Source organism: Trichosurus vulpecula, chromosome 4, assembly GCF_011100635.1.
Source record: "Trichosurus vulpecula isolate mTriVul1 chromosome 4, mTriVul1.pri, whole genome shotgun sequence".
Taxonomy (NCBI): domain Eukaryota; kingdom Metazoa; phylum Chordata; class Mammalia; order Diprotodontia; family Phalangeridae; genus Trichosurus; species Trichosurus vulpecula.
The window spans coordinates 161,051,049-161,062,787 of record NC_050576.1 but is presented as its reverse complement, the minus strand read 5'-3'; the positions used below and the strand labels follow the sequence as shown (position 1 = coordinate 161,062,787).

Genomic DNA, 11,739 nt, shown 5'->3' with positions numbered 1-11,739 from the left:
TCATTTAGGGTGAGGGAGGCAGGTCTTCTGGTAGGCAAACCAGTTTTCTTTGAACTCCACCAGTAAGTGTGTAGTTTCAGAAGCCCTTCTCTCACTGCCACCCCTTCCTCCTTTTCATGCCAGTCCCCTTTTTCAAAGTGTCCAGGTGAGATTTCTCCTATTTCTCCATTGCTGGCAAGCCAGACCTGCAATCTAACCCCCATCCGTTTTACTGCAGAGTCAGACAACGCCCTCTCTGATTTCATGGGGGTAGGAGGAAGGAGGGAAGCACATTGATGCTTCAGCAGGAGAGATGTTGGTTAGATTGTGGGGAAGATTTCCTGATCACGAGGGATGAGGTGACTTAGTACCTGTGGGACTGTCTTGTCTCTGTAGGATCGTTCACCCTAGGAGAGTTTTTCCTATGTGGATCAGGTAAGACATATTCCCCTAGGGAGGCAGATGGCTGGTGTTCATGACCTTCTGAACAGGAGGCCTGTATCCACACCTCTTTTCCTATTCTTTTGATCCCAAGGAATGGTATCTAGTGCATTATGGATTCTCAAGGCTTAGATTCTCCTGGAAAAAGGAGGAGTTTTTTTGGCAACCTTGACATGAGGGACCTAAGGAGGGAGGGTGATGTTAATTTTTCTACCATCCAGCACTGTCATGAGTAAGACCCTCTAATGTCTAATATCCATGCTCCTCCAATAGGGTCAGCTCCTTCCACTAGCATCTTCATAGAAAAGTAACTCAACACACATTCCCTCTACATTCCTCTTTAGAACCAGGAATGTTCCCTATTCTCCCAAGACTTTTCTTCTCTAGGCAGGGTCCTTAGCCCCTCCTGCCTCCTTTCTTTTCTTCTTACCCCCAGCTCTGAGTCTCTGGCCTATAAAACCTTCTTCCCCAAGGACACTTTACCCCAACCCTGATCCCAATATAAACTTCATCAGTCATCAGGATCTAAGAGCTTTTATTCAACACAGACTCAGTTCCTGCCCCCATGGGGCTCCCAAGCTAGTAAAAATATGCAGAAATGGGCAATGTGTAAAGTTCAAGTACTCCTATCCCAGACAGGAACTGGGCAATTCAAGGGTTGGTGTTCTAGGAATCCTGAAAAGCTTCCCAGAGGAGGATGGATGTCAGCTGATAGGGTGACAGGAAGATCTCTTCTCTTTCTCTCTCTCTCTCTCTGGGGTTGAGTGGCTGCTGTTACCTGTCCTCCAGTCAATCCTGGAAGTCTGCTTAAGGGATGTGGAGGCCAATTGTGTTAAGGCTTCTCCCCACATATGCTACTGACTCCTTGCCCCTCAAATCCTCTTTTTGGTCTGAAACAGAGAAAAGAGACAGTTGAGAAAAGCACCACTTGCAAAGAGAGAATTCAGTAAGGGAGATGGAGGGCAGAAAGCAGGAAGGACTTCCTGGCAATTTCGGAGGAACCTAGCTCCCATGTCTGAGGTCCCTGGCCATTTTCACCTTGCCCATCAATGGATGGATCGGTAAACATTTATTAAGCATCAACTATGTGCTAGGCACTGTGCAAAGTGCTGGGGGATACAAAAAGAGAAAAAAAGATTAATCACACACGATGACAGAATCATTGAGTTTCAGCGAAGGAAGAGATTTTAGAGGGACGGTGTGGTGGGGAACAATCTCCATGGTCTCCCCCCACCCCAGTGAGAGGGGTGGATTGGATGGGAACCCCTCCTGCTCAGAAGGAGCCTCCCAGGTTAGGAAGAATGCCTTGGGGACGGTGACCTTCGATCTAAAGCATATGAGGGGATTAGATCTAAGGAAACAACTCTAATGAGGCGGCAGAAGCTTAATTCCCTTCTTTTACAATTCCCCTAACAAGGCTGTAACAAGGCTGGCTTAAACACGGAGCAGGGAGAGCCAGTAACTGGATGGGATTGTAGGGAATTTAAGCAGCTCCCACTACTGCCCTTTGCCCCACTTTCTGTCCTGGACCTGCCTGGGGACTTTGACAATTCGCCAAGAGTTCCTGCCAGGAACACAGTGACAATAATCAGGACAGCTCATCTCTATACAGCCCTTTAAGGCTATATCCAACGAGGTAGGGAGCACAAGGAGTACATGTGTTAGTACACCCATTCTGTGGAGGAGGGAGATGAGGTAATAAGATTTTAAGTGATTGGCCCAAGGTCACACAGCTAAGAAGGGTTGAGGGCCCCAGAATCCAGGTCCAGGGCTCTCTCTATGCTACATTATTGCCTCCCGAAGGGGCACACCTTCCTCATTTCGACCATGGATCAGAATGTTTCCCTTGCTGGTGGTTCAGCCTTTCTATTGTCTAACCTTAGCCCAGCGGTGGGGAACTTTCGGCCTCAAGGCCACACGTGGCCCTCTACCTCCTCAAGTGTGACCCTTTGACTGAATCTCCTTTGAGGACCTCAAGGCCTCAGGTCATCCCTGCCATAGTCTTTCTTGACAAAATTAGAAATTTTTGTTTCATAAGAATTGTAGGGATTTAACAGCTAGAACCTCTCTGCCTCTTAGAAGCTCTGATTTCCTTCAAGACTCAGTTCAAATGACACCTCCTACATAAAGCCTCTCTTGACATGCCTAGATGTTAGTGCCTATCCCTGTCTCTATCCCAAAATTAACTTTGTAGATGTTCACACACACACACACACACACACACACACACACACACACACACACACGCATACATACATCTTATATTCCTGTCCCCCCTAATTAAGATGTAAGCTTCTTGAGGGCAGGGACTGTTTCATTTTTTGAGGCTGCTGGTGCGTACAGTGGACAGAAAGCTGGGCCTGGAGTCAGGAAGACCTAAGTTCAAATCCAGCCTTAGACACTCATCTGCTATATGCCCTTAGACAAGTAATTTAGCCTCTGTTTGCCTCAGTTTCCTCAACTGCAAGATGGGGACAATAATAGTGGCTACTTCCCAGGATTGTTGTGATGATCAATTGAGATAATATTTGTAAAAAGTCCTCAGCACAGTGCCTGGCACATAATAAATGCTGTAGAAATGTCATTTATTCTTCTTCTTCTGTAGTCTCTGCATCTCCATTACCTAGAACAATGAGTGGCACCCTCATTATCGGATGGATTCATTCATCCATTCTCTATGACCATAAAGTGTTACAGACATATGAGCTTTATGTTTGGGGAAACTTGGGTCTGGAATTGTTGGGTGATTTGTCCAAGATCATTCAGGTGGTCAATTTCCTCATCTACAAAGTGAGGGGGTTTGGAAGATCCTGCAAATTATAGACCCTAAGGGGCTCCATCTGTATTCAAACCCATATCTTTGGACTTTATATCCCATGTTCTTTCTACACTGTCACACTGCCTCTGTCCAGCCTCTCCTTCCCATTCACAGTATCTATTCTGTGTTCTCATCCGAGCCTTTCCTGCTCCCGATTTGTCCCTCCCTCTGCAGTAGGTCAGTAGAGTAAGGAGAGGTGAAGACAAAGGTGGGGGTGATGGTGATGGAGGGGAGGGGGGAATTCCTGCCTCAGTTCGACTAGAACCCTCCAACATGAACCCAGACCAAATAACGGGACTGCAGAGAAATCAAGCATCAGAGGAGTCCTGTATTAAACAATTTCAGACCTCAACACAAAGGTTCCCCAATTTCCACTTCTTGAAGCCCAGGAAGTAAATTGGGGAGTTTTGACATTTGCACAAACTCTACATATCCTTAAATCCCTCCCTTGGCCTCTCTCTGTCCCCAGTGGGAACACATCTGAATGAATTTAGAGGTGGAGGCCCCTCTCCAGTCCGCTCTCCCATGACTGGGGTGGGGTGAGGAGGGACGAGTCCAGATGGAGTTGTTTCTGCCTGTTACCACTCCCTCCCTCCCCCCCAACCCCAGCCATACATAGTGAGGATCTCCTAGCAACCATACAGTAGCAGGGGGCTGGGAAGGGGAAAGGGAGTCAGGAATATGGGGAAAGAGGAACAATGATATCATAAATTATCCCCCTGTCCTTGGGCAGCAGGGGAGGGCTGAGGAGCAAGGTTTCTTTCTCTCTTCCCTCCTCCCAGCTTTCATTTTGTCCTGGTTCTGAGAGGGCTTGGAGAAAATTACTCTTCCCACCCGCCCAACTTGTGAGAGCCTTCTGGGGTCATCACAGTGCTCACTTAGCTTACCTGCCAGACCAGAGCAAGGCCTATAGTGTGCCAGACTATAGTGAGTCCTAGAGACATAGTCAGGTGGAGCAGAAAGAGATTTGAATCCTGATTCGGTTACTCTCTGGCTGTGTGATCTTGGGCAAATCCTTTCCTCTCCCTAAGCCTCTGATTCCTCATCTGTAAGTTGAGGGAAAACTCAAATTATAGATGAGATCATCTCAAAGGTATATTTCAACTTCCAAATACTATGGTCTGATTTCATAAGGACTTTCTGTGGCAAATGGAGAAATCCTTGCTGACATCTGCCCTCCCTTTCTTAAGATGGAAAGTGGCCATCTCTGGCTTCGTCAGGACCTGCTTCCTTTCCCAGACAAAGTCACTGGATGGTCCTGTTCTCTGACTAGAGTCTTTACTTTTGAGAACTTTCAATGGTGCCTTCTCCTCCCAGAGGCAGAGAGAAGTGGACTTGACTCGGTACCCACATGCCCTAAAGCCTGGGCTCCAGACTTCCACAGCAGAGCCGAGGAAGCCAGCTTCACAGATGGAGGCTGGACTGATGGGGTATGGGATCCACTCCGCCTCTTTCTCTTGCTTGGTGAAATCAAGATCCAAAGAACTCAGTGCAATAGAAGGGCTTTGGGCTATATTCTTATTGCTGCCCTGAGTAATGTCATGAAATCACCTGGCTTGTGGAAAGCAAATTCTGCACGGATGCAGGCAGGGGGATGGAATGACTCCTCAAGTTTCTGAAGCATAATGGTTGATCCTGAGTTCATTAGAACTGAATATACATATGAATGCATGTATGTTTAATAGTAATATATTCAGTGACTACTAAACAGTACAATAAGTAGCAATGGTGACAGCTGTTAAATATTTATAATGTATAAATGTTACACATATACACACACATATATATATATATAAATGTTGTGTAATATTGATATTATTGTTATACAAAAATGGCACAGAGGGTGGATTCCCAGGTGTCTTGTCTCCCAGCCTACAGGAACCCCATGGGAAGGTCCAGGCAAAGACAGAGCCAAGTACAAGATGGCGGCCAGTCACCATAGCAACAGTTCAAGAAGGGGACTGGTTGGTTAAAGAGAGTGGGGGGCGGCACAGGAGAGCCAGCTGGTCCCAGATGGACAAAGCCAAGCAGATGGCAGCCCCGCCCGGGTGAATCCCATGCCCCCTGTGCCCACATCTCTCCTTCCATATGCCAGTCCTAGCCTAGCCCTCCCCCACTAGGCTCAGATGCCCCATTGCTATCTATATGGTTTGATGCCAAACCCTTCCCCCTCCCAATCCTGGCTCTTGAAACCACATGACATGGGGTTCCTGCTTAGAGACAAAAGACCATCCATATCCAACTCCCTTGGCCCAGGGTGCAGAAGGGATATGAATAGATTTGAATTCAGTTCAAATCCTAAATGAGCCATACACTCAACTCCTCAGAGTCACAAAATGGCCTCCTGGGCCTACAAGACATGATTCTGAGGTGCCATCTTGGATCTCTTCAAAATGGAGGCTTAATGTGTTTCCTTTTTCCCATGGCTTCCCCTTCTCCTCCCCTCTCCCTACCCCAAAAGGCTTTGGATTCCTCTGAGAGTACAGAGATGAAGGACTTGTAGGAAAGGAGAAAATCTGCCCAGATGGGATTAGGGGTGGGAAAAAGGCAGGAGAGGAATACCCCACTGCTGTATTCTAATATTCCTGGCCAACTTCCCAACCAGCACCACCATCACTACTACTAATCATTATCCCTCTTAATATAAGGAAAGATGAAAAGAGCTGGAGTAATGAACTCTGGAGATTGGGAGTGGGACAAGGAAAGGAGGAAGTAGACTAGGAAGGACCAGAAGGGATAGAGATAGAGCTGGTGAATGACTTCTTAATTTCCTTTGCACAAACAACTGAAATCCTGTCTCTTTGATGGTCTTCATTCAGCTCAGTCCCATCTCTATCTCTCTAGTTGCTAGAAGCAGATCTTTCAAACACTGTTTTTATCCTGTTGCTCAGCTACTCAATAATCCCCCAAATGGTTGTAGCCCACCCATCTACCACTCTGTCCTTCCACCAGCCTAGAAGCTCCCTGAGGGCAGCAATCGAGTCTCAATCATCTGACCAGGATTTCCCAGAGGGAATTCCAGAGGCCCATATCTCTCCATCACACAGGATAGGATCCTGTCCACAGAAGTTACTTAGAACAAAGAAGAAACCAATGGACTAATTTTCCCTTCACACATACCTTGTCTTAGTCAAGACCTCCTGTTCTCTGGTCTGCATGCTCACTGTATTTTTTTCCACTCATGATCCTTTATACACACTGCTCCCGCCTGGGTCTCTCTTCTTTTCTCCACCAAATCATGGCCCTCACGTGGTCTTATTCCACGTGGCCCTCGTATGAGTGGGATGATATCTGGTCCCAGCTTTGCTTGTGTGAGCCCATGTCACCCACTAGCACATGTCACAGCACCTTGTACAGGGCCTTAGATACAAAGGGAAAAAAGAAACCTACTCTCAGGAGGACATAGACACAAAAGTCTATGGGAGGAGGGGGTGGTTTGGCAAACTTCACCAAATCACTAACCTTTTCCTTTCTGAGCCTTGGTTCCCTCATTTGTAGATGAGATTAGAAGGGAATAAGCATTTATAGAAAACCTAGTATGTGCTAGGCACTATGCTAAGTGCTTTACAATTATCTCATTTGATCCTCACTATAACTCTGCAAGGAAGGTGCGGTTATGATTTTCATTTTACAAATGAAGAAACTGAGGCAGACAGCAGTTAAGTGACTGGTCCAAGGTTATACAGAGGAAGGAGGGAAGGAAGGAAAGAAGGAAGGAACTGATAGGTTCTCCCTACACACACACACACACACACACACACACACACACGGGGGCGCACACGCGCCTCCTTCTCAACCCCTTTGTCTTACATTTGGGGTCCTCATGAGAGCTGACTGTTATCCACAAGAGACTATCACTCTGGGCTAAGGACAGGAATCGCTTTCTGACTCCAGTTGAGTCTCCCTTTTCTTCAGGTGGGCAGAAGGTGTGCAGGGAATACGTGGATAGTTAAATAATAGGAAGATAATTAGAGATGGAAGGTAGCTGGGTGGCTCAGTGGATAGAGTGCTAAGCCTGCAGTCAGGAAGACCTGATTGCAAATCCACCTTCAGACACTTACTAGTTGTGTGAACCTGGGCAAGTCATTTAATTCTGCCTCAGTTTCCTCATCTGGGAAATGAGCTGGGAAAGGAAATGGCAAACTACTTTAGTATCTTTGCCAAGAAAACCCCAAATGGGGTCACAAAGAATCAGACACAACTGAAACAATTGAACAACAAGAAGTTAGAGGTGGAAGGGACCTTAGAGATCATTTAGTCCAATTCCTTTCTTTTACAGCTAGAGAAACTGAGCACCAGAGAGGTTAATTCATTTGGGGTCATACAAATAATAAACAGCGATGTAGAGACTTGAACTCAGGGCCTCTGAGAACCAGATCTTTATTAATGAGAAAATCCACAAATACATAATGGCCTGTGTATAAGGGTAAAGGAAGCTGTAGAGTACAGTGGAGAGAACATTCAGGAGGCCTGAGTTGCTGCTAAAGTTCTATGTGGCTTTGAGCAGGTTGCCTGGGTATCAATTTCTTCCTCTATAAAATAAGAGAATTGAACTAAATAATCGGGTCCCTATCATTTCTAAAAGAATATTCTGTGTAGTTCTATAAATATAGTGAAAATGTAATGTGTAAGTGCAAAGGGGGCAGAGAGGAAAGGGGTCTTGAGAGTGAGGGAAGGGTTCAGGCTTCCTAGAGGATGGCACAGGGTTAGGAAGACTTGGAGAGGGGTTGTCCAGGGAACAGCCTGCGTAGTCACCCTAAGGGAGGAAATATGGCCACAGGCCAGTTCTCTGGTTGGTGGGACCATCTGAATGGGCAATCCTGGGGGAAGAGGAGAGTCTGTGACCTGTGAGCACAGGACTCTCACAAATCCCTAATAGTCCAAAATTTGAAATGTCAGAGGAATTTTTTAAATAATGGTTCCCATCCTCATTCTTCCCTAGGCTTCCCTCTTTGTTCTCTCCTTCTGCGCAAAGTCCTGCCTATGTGAGCTACTCTCTTGACTCTCTTAGATGAAAGTTTTGGCAGAAACTGTTAGGTGAGATGGAAAAAATGTCGACTCTGAGAAAGGATGGTAGAGTGGAAGGAACCCTGGATTTGGAGTCAGGAAGACCTGAGTTCAAATATAGCCTCCAGCACTTACTAGCTGTGTGACCCTGGGGAGGTCACTTAACCCTGTTTGCTTCAGTTTCCTCATTTGTAAAATAAGCTGAAGAAGGAAATGGCAAACCACTCCAGTATGTCTGCCAAGAAAACCCCAAATGGGGTCACAAAGAGTCAGACACCACTCAACAACAATAATTCCTAACTATATGCTTTTGGGCAAATAATTTGGTTTCAGTGTCCTCACCAGTAAAATGAGAGGCTTGGACTTCATGGTCTCTGAGGTCTCTTCCAGATCTATGATACTGTGATCTCCTAAGATCTCTTCCAGCTCTAAAGATTATTCATTCTTCAAAAAACAAAGACTTCCCTGATCCACCCAGCCTGAAATGATTTTTATTTCCTCTAAGCAACCATAGCATTATGTTTCTGCCTTCGTTGTGGTCCTTGTTACAAACTGCCACACGTGATAGCTATTTGTGCACCTTTTGTCTTCCCTACTGGACTATAAAGTCCTTGAGAACCAAGGCTGTCTTATTGATCTTTGTATCAGTGCCAATCATAGGACCTTGAACAAATAGCTCACATTTATAATAGACACTTAATAAGTACATGTGTTTTTTGAATGAATCATAGAATCTTAAAGCTGGAGGAGACCTTTAGAGACCCAGCCCTTACAGGTGATTGATTAGTCAGGGTGACAAAACTAGATATCTGCCAAAAGTTCGATAATAATAAAAGACAGCATTAGAGTGAATTTCAAATGAGAGACAAAAAATTGCTCTAAACTCAGAGGATGTTCTTTGCTTGGAAGAATCAGGGAAGGCTTCATGAAGCATTAGAACCATAAGGGACCTGAGAGCTCTTTCAGTCATAAAATCATAGATTGAGATTGGAGAGGGATGTCCAAAGTCATTTAATCCTGTCCTCTCATTATATAGATAGGGCTCAGATGAAATGACTTGACCAAGGTCACATAATGAGCAAGTAGCACAGCCAGAATTTGAACCCAGGTCTCTTGATTTCAGATCTGTTTCTCAAGGTGGGGCTTAAGCTTAGATTTGAAGGAAGGGTAGGACTCAGCTAGGTAAGTGGGATGGGAAGGGCATTTTAGGTAGGGGGCACTGTGTAAACAAACATCTAGATGTGGAAAAGGGGTAGGACTTTTTGGGTGAGTTAAATGGGAAGTTGGAATGATCCCCACCAGTAGTTAGGATTCTCTCTCTGATCTTATGATCCTCTATCTACTTATTTGTGCACGTATTTCCCCAGAAGAATATAAGTTCTTTGAGGCCAGGTACTTGTACTTAATAAATACTTAATAAATGCTGGTTGAACTGAATTGCATTGGGTAGACTGGTCTTTCTGGAATATAGGCTTCATAAGAAGGAAAGTTGGAAATAAAAATTGGGGACAGACTATGGAGGACCTAGAATGCCACGCTAAGGAATTTGAACTTAAATCTGTGATTCCTGAGCAGGAGAATGACTTGGGGAAGATAACTGTGATAGCCTCTGTGAGATGAATGGTAGGGGAAGAGACTAAAGGCAAGAAGACAAGCGGGGAAGTTATTATAATAGTTGAAAGGAGAGATGACAAGGAAGGTTGGCATGATGAAAGTGAGGGTAGAAAAGAAGGAATGGACACCAAAATATTCATGACAGTACTTTTCAAGGTAGCAAAGAACTGGAAACAAAGTAGATGCTCATCTGTTGTAGCATAACCAAACAAATTGTGGTTCCATGAGTATAATAGAGCATCACTTCTCCATAAGATGGATATGAAGAACTCAGAGAAACAGAAGACATAAATTGAAGAAGGCTTTAGTCAGCAGAACCAGGAAAACAATATACGAGGGACCACAATAATGTAAATGGAATAGATAAAAGAAAAGCAAAATGGAATGTTATGTAATTATAGTGATGAAGGTTGGCCCCAGAGCAGAGTTGAGAAAATGTACCTGCCCCTTTTTTTTGGCAGAGGTAGAAGACCATGGAAGGGGAATACTGCACATGAGGTCAGAGCTGATGTGAAGGTTGGCTTTGCTTAACTGCCTTTTTTTCCTCTTCTTCCTTTTAAAATCTTTGTTACAGGGATGGTTCTCTGGGTGGGGGAGGGAAAAGGGATATACTTGGAATTCAACATGATATAAAGACAAAATGCATCAGTAATTTTTCAAAAGAAAAGAGGAAATGGGATGCAAAAGGAGTTATTTGTTCAAGGGGCTTAGTGGTGGCTTAGAGTCCAAGGAAGAGAGAGGAAGTCAAGCCAATTGAGGTTTCAATCCTAGATAACATATCAAATGGTTATGGTATTGATAGGGCAGGGGAAGTTAGGAAGAATATCTGGTTTGGAAGAAAGGATAATTTGCTGTTATGAACATATTGAGATGGAAGTTCTAAATAGACCTCTTTGTGGAGACAGCAGGGGGAGATGTAGGTGTGGTGCTCAGCAGAGATCAGACCTAGAGAGGAAGTCATTAACATAGAGGTGGTTGTGGAAACCATAGAGGTTATTAAGGTTGCCAAAGGAGAATGTAGAGAGACAAGAGAAGAGTAGAGGGGACAGAGAGGCTTCAAGGGATAAAGACACTTAAGGGACGGCAGGGAAGAGGTTCCACAAAGGAGCCAGAGGGTCAGTCAGAGAGGAAGGAGGAACCTCATGATAGTACATCACTGAAAGCTTTTAGAAAGGAGGAAGTGGTGAATAGTATCAAAGGTTGAAAATCAAGGATGAGGACTGAGAAAAGGCACCTGTATTTGGCAATCAGGAGGTTAGTAGTGATTTGAGAAAGAGTAGGGTCAGCACAGTGGTAGGAGATTTCAGGGAGGTCCAAAAGTTGTAGGGAGATGGAGGCAGTAATGAGTAGACTGAGTATTCATTGAAGAATCTTGGCAGAGTCACTTCTGCTTATCCCATACCCCTCACTATTCTTCCTAACCCACCCTCAGTCCATCATATGGGTACCCAATACCAGCTTCTCTCCTGTTGGACAAATTCAATTCAATTCAATCCCACATTTATTAAACTCTTACCTACAAGACGCAAGATCACTCTTGCCCACACCACACTTCTACCATTCCTGTGGCCCAGCTTCACGTGGTCTGGATCACTCGTTTTCTTTCTTCCTCACTTGTCTTCTCCAGCCTCATCTCTCCCCATCCTCCCAAAGATACTTCTCTTCCAGGAAGTCTTTTCTTGGGTCTGTTCTTCCAAATCCCTCCTCAATGTATAGAGATCTGGCTGGCCAGATGGAATGCCCTTGTCTTTGTGTCTTTCTTGCTGTGTTCTGGAATTGGGGGAAATGGAGAAGGTATCCTGATTTCCCTATCGGACTGGAAACTCCCCTTGGTCCTCTCCTCAGTATGATAGTACTTTGAAAACTACACCCTGACTACA

At 45.0% G+C, this 11,739-nt stretch overlaps 1 long non-coding RNA gene across 1 annotated transcript; it reads right to left on the bottom strand.

Moving 5' to 3' along the window:
- Positions 1–938: 938 nt before the first annotated feature.
- LOC118848977 lies at positions 939–11,477 on the bottom strand. The gene is made up of 3 exons (XR_005010275.1): positions 11,376–11,477; positions 6,359–6,598; positions 939–1,310 (listed from the first exon to the last, which is right to left on the bottom strand). It is a non-coding gene; the product is annotated as an uncharacterized LOC118848977 (long non-coding RNA).
- Between the last annotated feature and the right edge of the window lie 262 nt (positions 11,478–11,739).